The sequence below is a fragment of the Lissotriton vulgaris genome, chromosome 8 (assembly GCF_964263255.1).
Source record: "Lissotriton vulgaris chromosome 8, aLisVul1.2, whole genome shotgun sequence".
In the NCBI taxonomy this organism is placed as follows: Eukaryota; Metazoa; Chordata; class Amphibia; order Caudata; family Salamandridae; genus Lissotriton; species Lissotriton vulgaris.
In genome coordinates, this window is record NC_141696.1 from 943,016,489 (window position 1) to 943,029,943 (window position 13,455).

Genomic DNA, 13,455 nt, shown 5'->3' on the forward strand with positions numbered 1-13,455 from the left:
CAGAGTGGCAGGCCCACATAAGTAGCATTTAATTTGTAGGTCCTACACACAGGTAGTGCCACTTAACTAGGGACTTTTAAGTAAATTAAACATGCCAATTGGGAATAAGCCAATTCCCCATGTTTAAATGTTAAAGCACAAACACATTATCACTGGTTAGCAGTGGTAAAGCTAAACCTAGCAAAAACCAAGTCAACAAAACAGTGCCAAGGATGCCAGGTCTGACACATAACAATTAACGATGATCATTGATTAGCTGTTGACAAAGCCTCCATTATAAGCAAGAAAAAAAGTTGGGGCACCAAATGTTTGGTATCAATCTTAACTAAAATGGTAACTGAGAAAATCATCCAATGATGACCTGTGCCAGTGGACTAGCATAAAACCATCTAACCTTTGAAATAAAGGAAAAGTTTTTGTCCCAGAGCAGCCCTCTCAAACGTTTTAAAGCAATAATTCTACTCATAAAAGTTGAATGTTTCATCTTCTTCAGGGGGTATTACCATAACATCCTATGGTTCAGTTCTAACTTGATAACGTAAATGCACAAGGGTTTTATAGATGATTCCTCGATGAAGAACCAGGCACAAAACCTAGCTCTGTATCATATACAAGGTCTGGTATCACTTATCTAAGTCTATTTCCCAAGGAATTGACTACAGTTTTAGTGTCAGTAATAATACACAATGCCAGGTAATAACTGCTGCAATGTAATATGTGTATTTTTATGTTTTTGGATCTGCAATATTGCATCTTATTAATATCAGGGTGTATGAAGTCAAAGTTTCTAGAATTTTTTATAGCATTATACAGCATTTATGCTAGCTCTGATTTGTCTATCTTGTACAATGAATGGTGAGTAATTTGCCCGCAGGCAGATTATCAAGCATATATTTACTCCCCTTCCAGATGTCCCCTTGGCGCACATTTAGCCTGGTCATCAGGGGTCTGGTTCGATAGTTCAATGAGTAAAACTGGCATTAGGAGTCTTATTGTACCTTATGTAGTCGAGCATGTGAATGAGCTAGCAGCCACACATGCTGGTGGAGACATTATTAATGAAAAGAAAGGAGTGACACAAGTAGGTTTGCATTGGGGTGGCAGAGCAAGAAGCCTGAAATCTAGAAGGAGTTGAACTACAGCCCACTTGATGAGGAATAGCTGGTGTTGCCTCATCCTGAGTAGATGTCCAGGAGATTAGACTATGTTATGCATGCCAGAACATGCACCAGATTGAGTGCTATTATTTGTTGTAAACTAAAATTCCAAATCATCAGATGCATATCATGAGTGCGTATGCTGCTTGAACTGTGAACTACATATTCTTAAGTTTACTGAATTGGGTGTGAAAGGCAATCAGCTGCTCATATAGTATTTACACTATTATAAAATAAAAAAAAATGATTCCCAGTGTCTTACGGTGCATTCAACATGGGGAAAAACACCCTAAATCCCCAAAACTCAATCTAAGATTGATCAAACTGTTTACAATTATTGAAGCACACGTATCCTATAATATAGTAGGTACAGTAGTGAAAGGAAATAAAGCAGTAGTAGATTTGGCTTTTTGTTTCTTGATTTTTGTAACGGGGTCTTCCACTCCCTTACACCAACGTGTTTCGTCCTTAATGGATTTTAACCAACGACTTCCTAAGGGCTGGAAGTAAATCAAATATCAAGGATGTAGTATGCATTGCAAATGCAACAGAGTTTTCACATGATGCAAGCCCAAATACCTGAACCTTGTGCAGAAGGACTAGTCAAAACAATGCTCGTGTATATACAGGAAGGAAAATATAGGTGCGCATATTCCTAATTATTCTCCCGCTTTTCGGATGAACCAATAAAACTCTTTCAAGTAATTGAAATATGTTAAGTCAACATCTAAACAAAATGTTGTCATATATCAATATAGCATTCCTTAACTACAAACACAGTATTATGGAGAACTGGATGTAGCTTGGTTGAAGAGCTTAAGGATTGCTTTTTTGATACATGACAACATTTCGTTTAGATGTGTACTTAACGTTTCAGTTACTTGAAAGAGTTGTATTAATTCATCCGAAAATCGGGAGAATAATTATAAAAATGCGCTCCTATATTTTCCTTTCTGTATATACACGAGCATTGTTTTGAACATTCCTTATACACTTATACACGAGAAGAAATTAAAGTGAATGTTTGAACCACTGTGGGACTGGAAAGGGAAATTGTGAAGGGTAATTCAAATAAGGAAGAAAAAGGTCAATAATATGCATATTAGCAATGCATGATCAGTGTACAAATAATATTTATGTTAGGGCATTAGTACCAAAGCTAACTATAACTGGTAAATATTTCGTTTTGCACATTTGAAACGTTACAGTGTCATTAAAATTCTTATCTAACTTTAATGTGTAGGGGCACAGGGCAGCTCAGTCACTTCTCTGTGTTACTCGGCATGGGAAACATGAGAGGCCTAAACAAACAGGAGGATAATGAAACACTCGCACACCTCAGCTCACTGGTGGGATCGGAAGTCACAAGCGACCCCGGCCCATTTATTTATAGCCTTCTAGCCACGCCTGGCTAGAAGGTGATACAAAGTGTGGTAGTGTTTCCGGGGCTCATCCGAGACCCTCGGAAACACTAGAGCGCTACATCCCTTCCCAAGTAAGTCTTCTGACGTAAGTCCAAAATGATGACCTAACATGCAAAGTCTGCCAACCACTGGTTGGGTCTTGGGTTCGGTCTGAGATCATAACGTTGTCTTCCTCTGCTGGGTGTACGGTTTGTACAGTCTCGTGGGGGAGATCGTGACATTAATCCAGTTCTATCTGTAGGTGGTTCAGGATGTGCTGGTACTGATTCATTTTCAGTTGGTTCACTTGCAGGTGTTTTGCTGGCTTGCTCCAAACCGTTGGAATCAGATGGTATCCATTTGACCCACAATATGTTTCTTGTTACTTATTCCCCATTGCGCTGTACGGTTAGTGCTGTACCATTTGTCGTTTTGATTACCCACGGTTCTTGCTCGTATGGAGTGCGGAATTTTCCACCTGGCCTTCTGGTTCGGATGAGCACGGAATCTCCTGGTGCTAATCCTCGATCATGAACCCTCCTTCCGGCGTTCCTGGGTGGCCTCCGTGTAGTAGGGCTCAGGCCTCCAACCTTCCGTCATGGGGAGCATATCCCTCCGTGGCCCCGCCAGCATGAGAGACCAAGGTGACCTTTGGGTCGTGTAGTGAGGTGTACTCCGGTATTCTCTTAGGAAGTGCTGAAGAGCCTCTTCGGGGTCTGTTCCTTCCACTGTGGCTATCCGCAAAACTTTGTTGATGGTTCTCATGAACCATTCGGCCTCCCCGTTGACCTGGGGCCATTGCGGCGTGATGCGGTGATGCTTCACTCCTAGTCCTTGCAGGAAATCTTTGAAATCATTTCCTTGGAACAGAGAGCCGTTGTCTGTTTTGAGCATCTGGGGGATGCCGAACATGTCAAATGACTTATTCAGGATGGGCTGGATGCTCACAAAGCCGGTGGACGATGCTTCCTCCACAATAGGATATTTGGTGTAGCTGTCTATGAGCACCACTGTGACTCTCCTGTCGGTAAAACTACCAAAGTCTAAACTGACCCATGACCATGGAGCTGGTGCAGGTTCCTCTGTTGCAATAGGCGCCGGGGCTTCAGGGGCACTTGTCAGCTGGCACGCTCAGCAGTTCTGTACCAGGGTATCGACTTCCTTCTCAAGGTCAGGGTACCACACCTTTTCCCTCATTCTGGCCTTCATCCTCCGGGTTCCCTGGTGTCCCGCATGTGCGAGCACTGTTGTCTGGGCCTGTAGCGTTAACAGAATCACGATTCGAGGTCCTCTCAGCATGAGTCCATTCTCTGGGATGCTGAGTTCATTGTGTACCTTACAGAATTTCCCTAAGCGTAGTCGGTCTGTCTCACTCCAGTCTTGGGTATTGTGTAGAAATCCTTCCCAGGATCCAGCATGTATTGCCTCAGCGACTCTTTGGATGATTGGGTCGGTGTCATACTGGGCTATGATTGTGGGTGCTGACAGTGTTTCAGGACATGCCCACTGGGATATCATGTTTACAAATTCTTCTGTTTGTGTGTCCTGCTCAGTTATCAGTGCTTCCTCTATAGCTGGGTGGGGAGACAGAAAATCGGCAGGATTCTTCGATCCAGGCTTGTACAAAGGTCCATCTGATACTGTTGTATTTGGATTGCCCAGCGCTCTATTCTAGGCGGCGGGTGAGGTGCAGTGCCCCTGAACAGGGGTATTAACGGCTGATGATCCGTGACCATCCGGAAAGGGTGTCCAGTGATATATAAGTGAAAGTGGTTGCAAGCCCACTTGACCGCTAGTGCTTCTCGCTCAATTTGAGAATATCTTGCTTCTTTTGCTGTGTGTGCTTTACTTGCAAATGCGAGGGGTGCCCACACTCCCAGTTCTGTTTCTTGTGATAGTAAGGCACCTAGACCGACTGGGCTGGCGTCTACTACTATTTTGGTGTGCATTGCGGTGTCAAAATAGGCCATGGTGGTTCCATCCAATAACGCCTCCTTGACTTTGTTGAACGCTTCTTCCTCTTCCTGGGACCATTTCCACGGACTTTCTTTCTTTGTTAGATTCCACAGTGGTTAAGCAATGGTGGCTAGGTTTGAGATGAATCGTGAACAGTATTGAGTCATGCCTAAGAAACTTCTTACTTCAGAGGCTGTCGTTGATGCCGGGGCATGCTTGATGGCTTGAGACTTCCTGGGGTCCACCTTGACTCCTTCAGCGCCGAATACGTATCCTAAAAACTCTATTGACTTTTGGAAAAACTTGCACTTGTCTTTGTGCAGGGTCACTCCGTGTTCCGCTCATCCTTTGAATGTGGCCCTAAGTCTTCGATGGTGTTTTTTGCTCGTCTTGGAGTGTATTAAGATGTCATCTTTGATGTTTAATACTCCTTGCAGCCCTGACAATATTTCTTTGATGGTATTTTGGAATATTTCAGCAGCTGAGGAGATGCCGAAATTCAGCCTCTTGTATCTTCTGAGTCCCAGGTGGGTCGAGAACGTAGTGATATATCTACTTTCTTTGGCCAATCTCAACTGGTGATATCCAGCGTTCAGATCTAATTTTGAAACGCATTGGGCTTCTTTCAAATCTGCCAAGATATCATCCACTGTGGGTGTGATGTGTCTCTCCCTTTTTATTGCTTTGTTGGGCATGCGCATATCAATGCAGATCCTTATCTTGCCAGGCTGTCGGGACTTCTCTGCAAATACCATGGGAGACACCCAAGGTGTTGGGCCAGTTACCTTCTCAATAACACCTTTTTTTTCTAACTGGGCGAGTTCTTGTTCTACCGCCGTCCGCAGGTGGAATGGAATCCTCCGGTGTCTCAGCGCAATTGGTTGAATAGCTTTGTCAATATGGAGTCTTACAGGTGGTCTCCTAATCGTTCCTAGGCTGTAGAAGAGGGTCGGGAACAGTTGTAATATGTCCTCAGTTTGAAGTGACTTTACGGCATTGGCAAATGCAATGCGGTTGAGGTCCTCTGCTGTGTGACTCCCGACAAGGAGGTCAACTTCTTTGTCGATGACGTGGAACGTCGTCATTACCTCTTGGTCTTCAGATTTGACTTGTACTAGCATCTTTCCTCGCAAAGGCAGCGGCTCTTGACTGCCATATGTCAGGATTCGGACCGTGGACGGCACCAATCGCGGTTTAGTGTTGAGTGCTTTGTAGTGTTGTATGCCCATCACATTGACGGTGGCGCCTGTATCTATCACTCCGGTCACTGATGATCCATCTATTTGAATTTGGCATTTGGACTGTGGCTGTCGTCTTTTTTTTAGATCGTTTATGAAGGATACAAAGTAGCATGCATCATCTTCTTCGGTCGAAGAATCATCAAGGCGTTCATAGCGTTGGTGCTGGGTCTTTGTTGGTCGTGATGATTGTGTCTCATCTAGGGCTAGGTGTCGGACTGCTCCTGACAATGTCTTCCTTCCGGACTGATTTCTCCCTCGTAAACCACCTCTTCATACGCTTGCGAAGGGGTTTGGTGTCCCACATTTCGAGCAGGTCTTTCCTCGCACGGGGCAACTGTCTGGGGCATGTTCCTCGCATCCACAGTACCCACATGATGTTCTTCGCGGTGTTCTGGTCGGCCACCGACCCTGTCAGCGGCTAGAGCTGCGACGGTGGGCATTCACTCTTTCGGTCTTTATCGTGGCTCCAGTGTCGGCGTTGGGGTTGAGGGCAGCTTCCAACGCTGTCGAGCGAACATCCGATAGCTCATGTGACCTTGCAAGGAGTAATATTTCTTCTAGCGTGATACGGGGTTGACACAGTATCAGTGTCCTCAGCGGTTTATTTCGACATCCTTGAATTAGTTGCGCAGTGACTTCCTTCGCCTGGTTGTCCTCCATGCAGGTGCTTATTAATTCCCTCAGGTGTGCATGGAATGCATCCATGGTCTCTCCTTATCTCTGCCTCGACTGCCTAAACTTGAAACGTTCGTAATGCGGGTTAAGTTGTTGGTCGAAATGAGCGTTTAGGGCTCGAACGGCAGCGTCATAGTCATTATCTGCTCCTGTGTTTGGGAGATGTGCAAAGAGCTTGTAGATCTCATCTCCCCGAAGTGCAACAACAGTGACCTTTTGACTTCATTATCCTTTTCTCTGGTCTCTACGAAGTAGTTATTCAGCCGGCCAATTCAGACTGCCCACCTCGGAGCTGCTGTTGCTGGGTCAATCAGCTCGCTGAAAGGTGGTAATGCTTGCATTTGTGCATGATCTGACTGTTGCGCTGGGGGTCCTGCCTGTTGGGCTGGGGGTGGTCCTGCTGCAGGTGGTCCTTGTTGTGGTCCTCCTGCTGCAACACCTGGTGGGTTTCCTTGTTGTTGCCCCCCTGCAGCGGCGGCACCTGGTTGGTCCGACATGGCGCTGGCCTGACTGCTGTGCCTTATCTCTAGCGCACTTTATTGCTGGTTGCTGTGACCTTTTGATGTGTTCCGGTGTGCTTTTCTCTTTTATTTTCTGGTTTGTGCCAGTGCTTGTTTCCCTTACTCTCTTACATATACTCGTGCTTGTTTTATTTTGAGCTTTGCCAAATGCCGATCTTAATTGAGCTTCTGCACTTGCATGTGCTTGTTCGCTCGTGGGGTGCTGCCAATGCTTGTTTCTAGCGATGCCTTGCAATAGCTCGTGCTTGTTTATTCCCATGTGCTGTGTTCTTCCCAGCTTCCTTGTTGCTTGCGTGGTCTCCCTGCTCGCCTTGGCCGCGCTGCTTCTTTCGGCGTTCGGGCACCTCGCTCAGTGCCTTCGCACGCGTCCTTTGCTCTGGGCGTGCCTCGTCGTTACTGCGCATGCGCGCCTTCCACGTTTTGCCGGCCGGGCCTCCTCGATGCTTTGCCCGCTGCTGGTGCTTGCGTTGCACTGGCCCTCGGTTCACCAGCTCCCTGCGCAGCTCCTGATATACGCTGCTTACCGATGGTGTCTCAATAGGTCCTCTGCTCTTCAGGCACCTCTCCGCATTTCCCGGACATCTTCTCACGCCTTCGCTTGCTCCGCTGTCTTCTGCTCACGAGTGCAGGTGCATTTCAGGATGTGGTTCTTTTTGCCTCTGGGGTAGCGTTGTGGTATCCCACCCTTGTCGCCAGTGTAGGGCACAGGGCAGCTCTGTCACTTCTCTGTGGTACTCGGCATGGGTAACATTAGAGGCCTAAACAAACAGTGGCAATTAGCAGCAGTGCATAATGAAACACTCGCACACCTCAGCTCACTGGTGGGATCGGAAGTCAAGAGCGACCCCGGCCCATTTATTTATAGCCTTCTAGCCATGCTTGGCTAGAAGGTGATAGAAAGTGTGGTAGTGTTTCCAGGGCTCATCCGAGACCCTCGGAAACACTAGAGCGCTACATAATGTTACTTTAGCATTTGTTTTTTCTATTAATTTCTAGCTTTCTTTTGCGTAAAGTAATGATTTCCTACCATACGTAAAGCCATCCCCCTGCCATGCATGATGGGGGGTTGGCTGCAGTGCCGGCATCCAGGCCCTGCTTCCAATCTCCCACAGGCAGCAACTGCATGCTGCGCATAACCTTTAGTCTGTGGCCAGGCCCTGTGGCCATTCAAACTCGGAAGTCGGCAACTCCATGTGTATGCCTCCTCCCCAAGCCTTAATGGCCCCCAGTACCCAATGCCCTGGTGTTAAATTCCATTCAAAAGAAAAGGGGGTGGAGTGGCGCTCTCCCTAAGCCTATTCTGTGCTAGGGGACCCCGTTCCTCCGTGGACATTCTAAATTATATGTGGGTGCCTCTGTGCCCATTTGGAGCACCCAACAAGCAACAGTAATAAAGGGGAGGGGGCATGGAGCTACCCTCCCTGAACCTCATTAGGTCAAAGGGACACCATCACCCAGGGCCAAATTCAATTGTAAAGAGTGATGGTCTGTGGGGCACCCCTCCCCAAGCTCCGCTGGGGTTAAATTGAACTAAAAAGGGAAAGGTGCTGCAGGAACCCACTCCTGAGCATTTTCGGTCCAATTCCCCCAGGGCACCTGCAAACCACACATTGGGACCTGCGGGGATGCCCCAAGGCACCCATGGCCCTAGTCAGCTCCCCTCATGCTGGGGGAGCTACATTGCTGCTGTCCTGAGGGAACAGCTGTTCTTCCATTCTCCCACCGGGCTGGATCAGTATATGTTGTGTGTCCCTGCCTGTAGGAATATGGACAGGAAAACAGAACAGAAGTCTGCTCCAAGCAGACAGGAGCATGTTTAAATCTCCCGCCAGGTGGCAGCAGAATTGCCTTAGCAGCCTGCACTCATGAAGGCAGAGAAGGCATATTTGCTGTCATCTCGCCAAGTGGAAGCAAAGATATATTTCCTTGTCTGCACAAACTTTTTTTTTAAATGTGCTCCAGATTCATAGATTCTCTTCGAATTTGCAGGAACATTTAAAAAAAATTGTTGTACCCCAGACCCCCTCTGGAACCCCACCACTAGGCCTAGCACGTCAGGGTATCCCTACCTTGAATAAATATGAAGTATAACTAAGAAGCTGTGGTGGCTGTGATTTTGGGAATGCTTGAGCAGCTATCCGATATACTATTTGAGTTTTTATGAACGTATAGAATTAGGAAGGGAATTAACCTATAATGCTGCAAGAATTAATAGACGTAATCGCTAGCTTGTTATGTTTTGGCAGCGGATTGCAGTACATGTGACTGTCCTTGTGTGGTGCTGAACACACTCCAAGGCTGAGTTTTACTACTGCTGTTTTGCATGTTTTTTGGCTACGTTGACTTTAGGGGCCTCATTTATGAGGCTGTGCGTCACTTTTACGCCGCCGGTGCGTCACTTTTTGGGATGCACCAGTGGCGTAAAAAATGCACCTTGTTGCGCCATATTTACAAAGTGACGCATCTAGGTAGATGAGTCACTTTGTAAACCTCTGCGCCACATTTTACCTGCTCCAGGTATAATTTATGCAAGGGGGAACGTATTGGCGCAAGTAAGGGTCGTTGAAGTGACGCAGTGAAATCTATGAGATTTCATTGCGTCACTTTTATTTCTTATTTCTTATTTAGGGGGTTTTGTAAAGCGCTTGGTGACGCACAGCGGCGTGTCCCCGTGCTGAGGAGCAGATACTTACTGGAACCTACAGAAGCGGAATACCTTACTATACGAATAGTGCAGTTTTAAGCTTGGCTCTAAAGATTAGTTCTGATGGTTCTAGTCGCAATGCCATGGGTAGTTTGTTCCATCTAGAGGCTGCAAGGTACCTAAAGGATCTTCCGCCCATCCGTGCTCTAGACACCTTGGGAATAGCCAGGAGTCCTGAGCCGGAAGATCTCAGGGAGCGGGACGGCTTGTAAGACGTCAACAGTCCTTTCAAAGGGAGAGGAGACCTCCCATTGATGATCCAATGGCACGTGCATAGTGCTTTGAATTCTACCCTGCTTCTGATCGGGAGCCAATGCAAAGACCGGAGGGCCGCTGAGGATGCGGCTCTTCTGGGTAGTCTAAGCACTAGTCGGGCAGCGGCATTCTGTAAGACCTGTAGGCGGCTCAAATTCTTCTCCAAGGTCCCTAAATAGAGAAGATTGCCATAGTCCATCTTTGATGTAACTAGTGCATGCACCAGGGTTTGACGGGCTCTCACAGGTAAAAACTTCAATGCCTTCCTGAGACTTTTGAGAGTCCCAAAACATGATCCGACCACCTGATTGATCTGGGGGCCAAAGGTAAGGTCAGTATCAAACCAGATGCCCAAGTTCTTTGCTTTCTGGCACGGGATGGGTGTTGGACCTAGGTAAGACGGCCACCATGCCGACGTCCATGCCGATTGGCATCCCCCCACAACCAGCACCTCGGTCTTGCCTCCGTTGAGCTTGAGACAATTGGCGGACATCCAGGCAGCTAGATCTTTGCGTCAAAATCTTGCGCCTGCCTCACAGCAGGCGTAAGACTGACACAGGCCCTTTCACATGGGGCTTGCTCCATGTGAAAGGACGCATTGCTGGAGTTGCGTCACTTTTGTGACACACTCCAGCAATGTGTCACTTTTGCGCTTACAGATACGTCAGAAATACTGACGTATCTGTAACTCCTTGCGACATGATGAATCATACATTAAATATGACGCATCAGGTATGTCGCAAGGAGTGCGCACTGAGAAGTGACTCATCACTGCTTTCACGCAGTGATGCGTCATTTCTCATAAATGAGGCCCTAGAAGTTTAGTTTGAGAATAACAATGGGCTTACTCTTTTGTGAGTGGTTGTTTGTATTTGCGTGCTCATTCCTAAACCCCTCCTCACCGCTCTCTAAATCCCTCCTTATACCTCCCCAACCCCATCTAGTCAGTACTAAGTAATGCCCATTTTCCAGCAATTCCATTTAGGCTACTCCCACATTTACTACAGAAATGTATATCATCAACGTGCTCTGGAATTTACGCTTGCGGCTGTTAGACCTGACATCATTGGCTTGAATCTCTCCTCCATTTTTCTGTTTGCCTCTACTGTTTTACGATGTTTTGCTGGTATATGCTTTGGGCGCCGTGTCACTGCTGATCAGTGCCATAGCGCAAGTGCTCCCTATGTTAAAATGATGTATCTATTGTATCCATGTTTGGCTTATTTGGTTTACTGTCAGTCCCTAGTCTAGTGCACCCGGAGTGCCGGGGCTTGTAAATACAAATGCCGCTCGTGGGCCTGCAGCACGTGTTGTGCCACCCACAGGAGCGGCCTCGTAAAAGAATGTCTACGGGTCGGTCATTGCGAGACCCACGTGCAGTCTTGCACTGTCACGTCGGCTGCGCAGGTATACCTACTTGCCAGCCCCTCCAACCTTCCCTTAACTTCATGTTAGTCACCCCTAGGATAAGGCCCGTGGGCAAGGTGCATTGTAAGTGTAAGGTAGGACAAGCCTGACTAAGTTGGCATGTCCTGATAGTGAAGTGCCGCCATCTTAGTGCTTCACTATTGCGAGGTAGCCTGCTCTCCGTTGGATAGAATGGGCCGCCGGGATTATTAATGCTATGATCCTAGCTGGCTCGGAGAGTACGGTGCAATGTCGAGTTTGGTATCCCTGAACTCGGGGTTTAATTACGCATCCGTTGGTGTGGATGGTTTTTGGACTCTGGGTTCGAAAGTAGTATTTTTAGAAAGTGTCTATTTTCTTGTCTAACCATATCTGGTCTCTGCTGGTCTTACGTGTGTGTGACAGGATCTGGGTGGCTCCAAGAGGTCTGGATGAGTCAGTGTGGGATGAGTGGGACATTTACGTTGAGAGTAGGGGGAGAGTAGTTGTTGATAGCCTGCCTTGCCTGATACAATGCTGGCTCCACCTCCTGCCAAGCGACTGATGGCTCTGTGCCTGCCATGGATGATCCTAGCCCCACCTCCTGCCAGGAGGGCGATAGCTCTGCTCCTGCCAGTATCAATGCTGGCTCCACCTCCTGCTGGGCGTCTGAGGACCCAGCCCCGCTCAATGAATAGGCCAGGTGCTAATGCCTAGCTCCACCCACCACAGACCCAGGATGTTGGGAAACCCCCGGCATAGACAAAGGGATCAAAGACGAAAAGGGGTATAAGAGAAGGACCCCTGAACTAGGAAATCAGATCACTTCTGACAAGGAACCCTGTAACCAAGGACAAGAAGCCTGCTGATCTAAAAGGACTGCCTACCCCTTCTGCCAGTGTGCTGTTGTTGGGGGAATCCTGCAGTGCTTCTTTATTTTTGCCAAGGAACCAGGAGAGAGGAACTGTGTGTGTACTCTCACGCTTGCTAAGAAAATCTCCAAGGACTGGAAGAGTGCCAGTCTCCTGCTGAAGTCACAGGGCTAAAGGACTTCATCTGCTGAAAGTGCTATTTGCTGGAAGTGTGAATCCAGCACCTCTGAAAGAACCAGCAATCACGACGATCGGACGCTGGGCCCGACCGACGCCAGCTGCAACGCCAGTGAGTAGGAGTACGGCTCTAACTCCAGAGGACCTCGTGTCTGCCCCGCTGCTGATCGCATCAACCGTGTGCCCTTCGACGCCGTGAGCGCTGCTCCCTCTGTGCAACTGCATCATCGACAACGCCTGCTGAGGCCTGATCGACACCGAAGACGCGACGCCGGATTGCCCGACGCCGCTGATCCTCGTGTGCTTCATTTTCCTAAGGTACTGTGTTGTTGGGGGTCCGTGTGACTCCAGGCCCGGCGCAGCGCTCCTCGCGGCCGACGCCGAACCTGTGGATTATCTTTTCCCCGGCGTTGTGTAGCTCCCGTGTGAGTTACCCTGTTGCTAAGAACTGTGTTTCCAAGAAGAAGAATTGCTTGATACTAAAGACTTTTGTGCTAAAGAAGAAACTACCTTTGAACTATCCTTTTTCCTTCCTAAATGTATTTATTCCGATTGTGTACAGTTTTGCCGTTATTTGGTCTTGTGCTAAGTCTTATATAAAAATACTTATTTTTATAATACTACTGTGTCGTGTCCATTTGTAGTGTATTCACTTTATTACTGTATGTGGTCATAATTGCTTAACACACAGCCTCTGAGATAAGCCTGTTCTGCTCTGCCAAGCTACCAAGGGGGTGAGCAGGGGTTATCGAAGGGTGTGATCCACTTGCCCTGACTAGAAAAGGAGTGTCCCTATTTGTCAGAAGTGTATACCTCTGCCAACTAGAGACAGCCGGTTCTAACATTGGTGGCAGCGGTGGGATTTGGACCTTGCATTTATGACCCATGTACAGTGATTAGTGTGCGCTACGTAGTGAAAGCAGACCATAACGCAGTCACAATCTGATTCGGAAGGATCCTGTTTTTGTTCTCCGCTTTCCTGAAACTTGATTTTCTGAACACTGCCAGTTTTAACCATGAGTGACAACGGAGTCACTGCCCCTGCTATCGTTGTTGTTGAAGAGTTCGAGAGGAGTAAGCTAAAGAGATACAAGAAAGATGAGCTGAA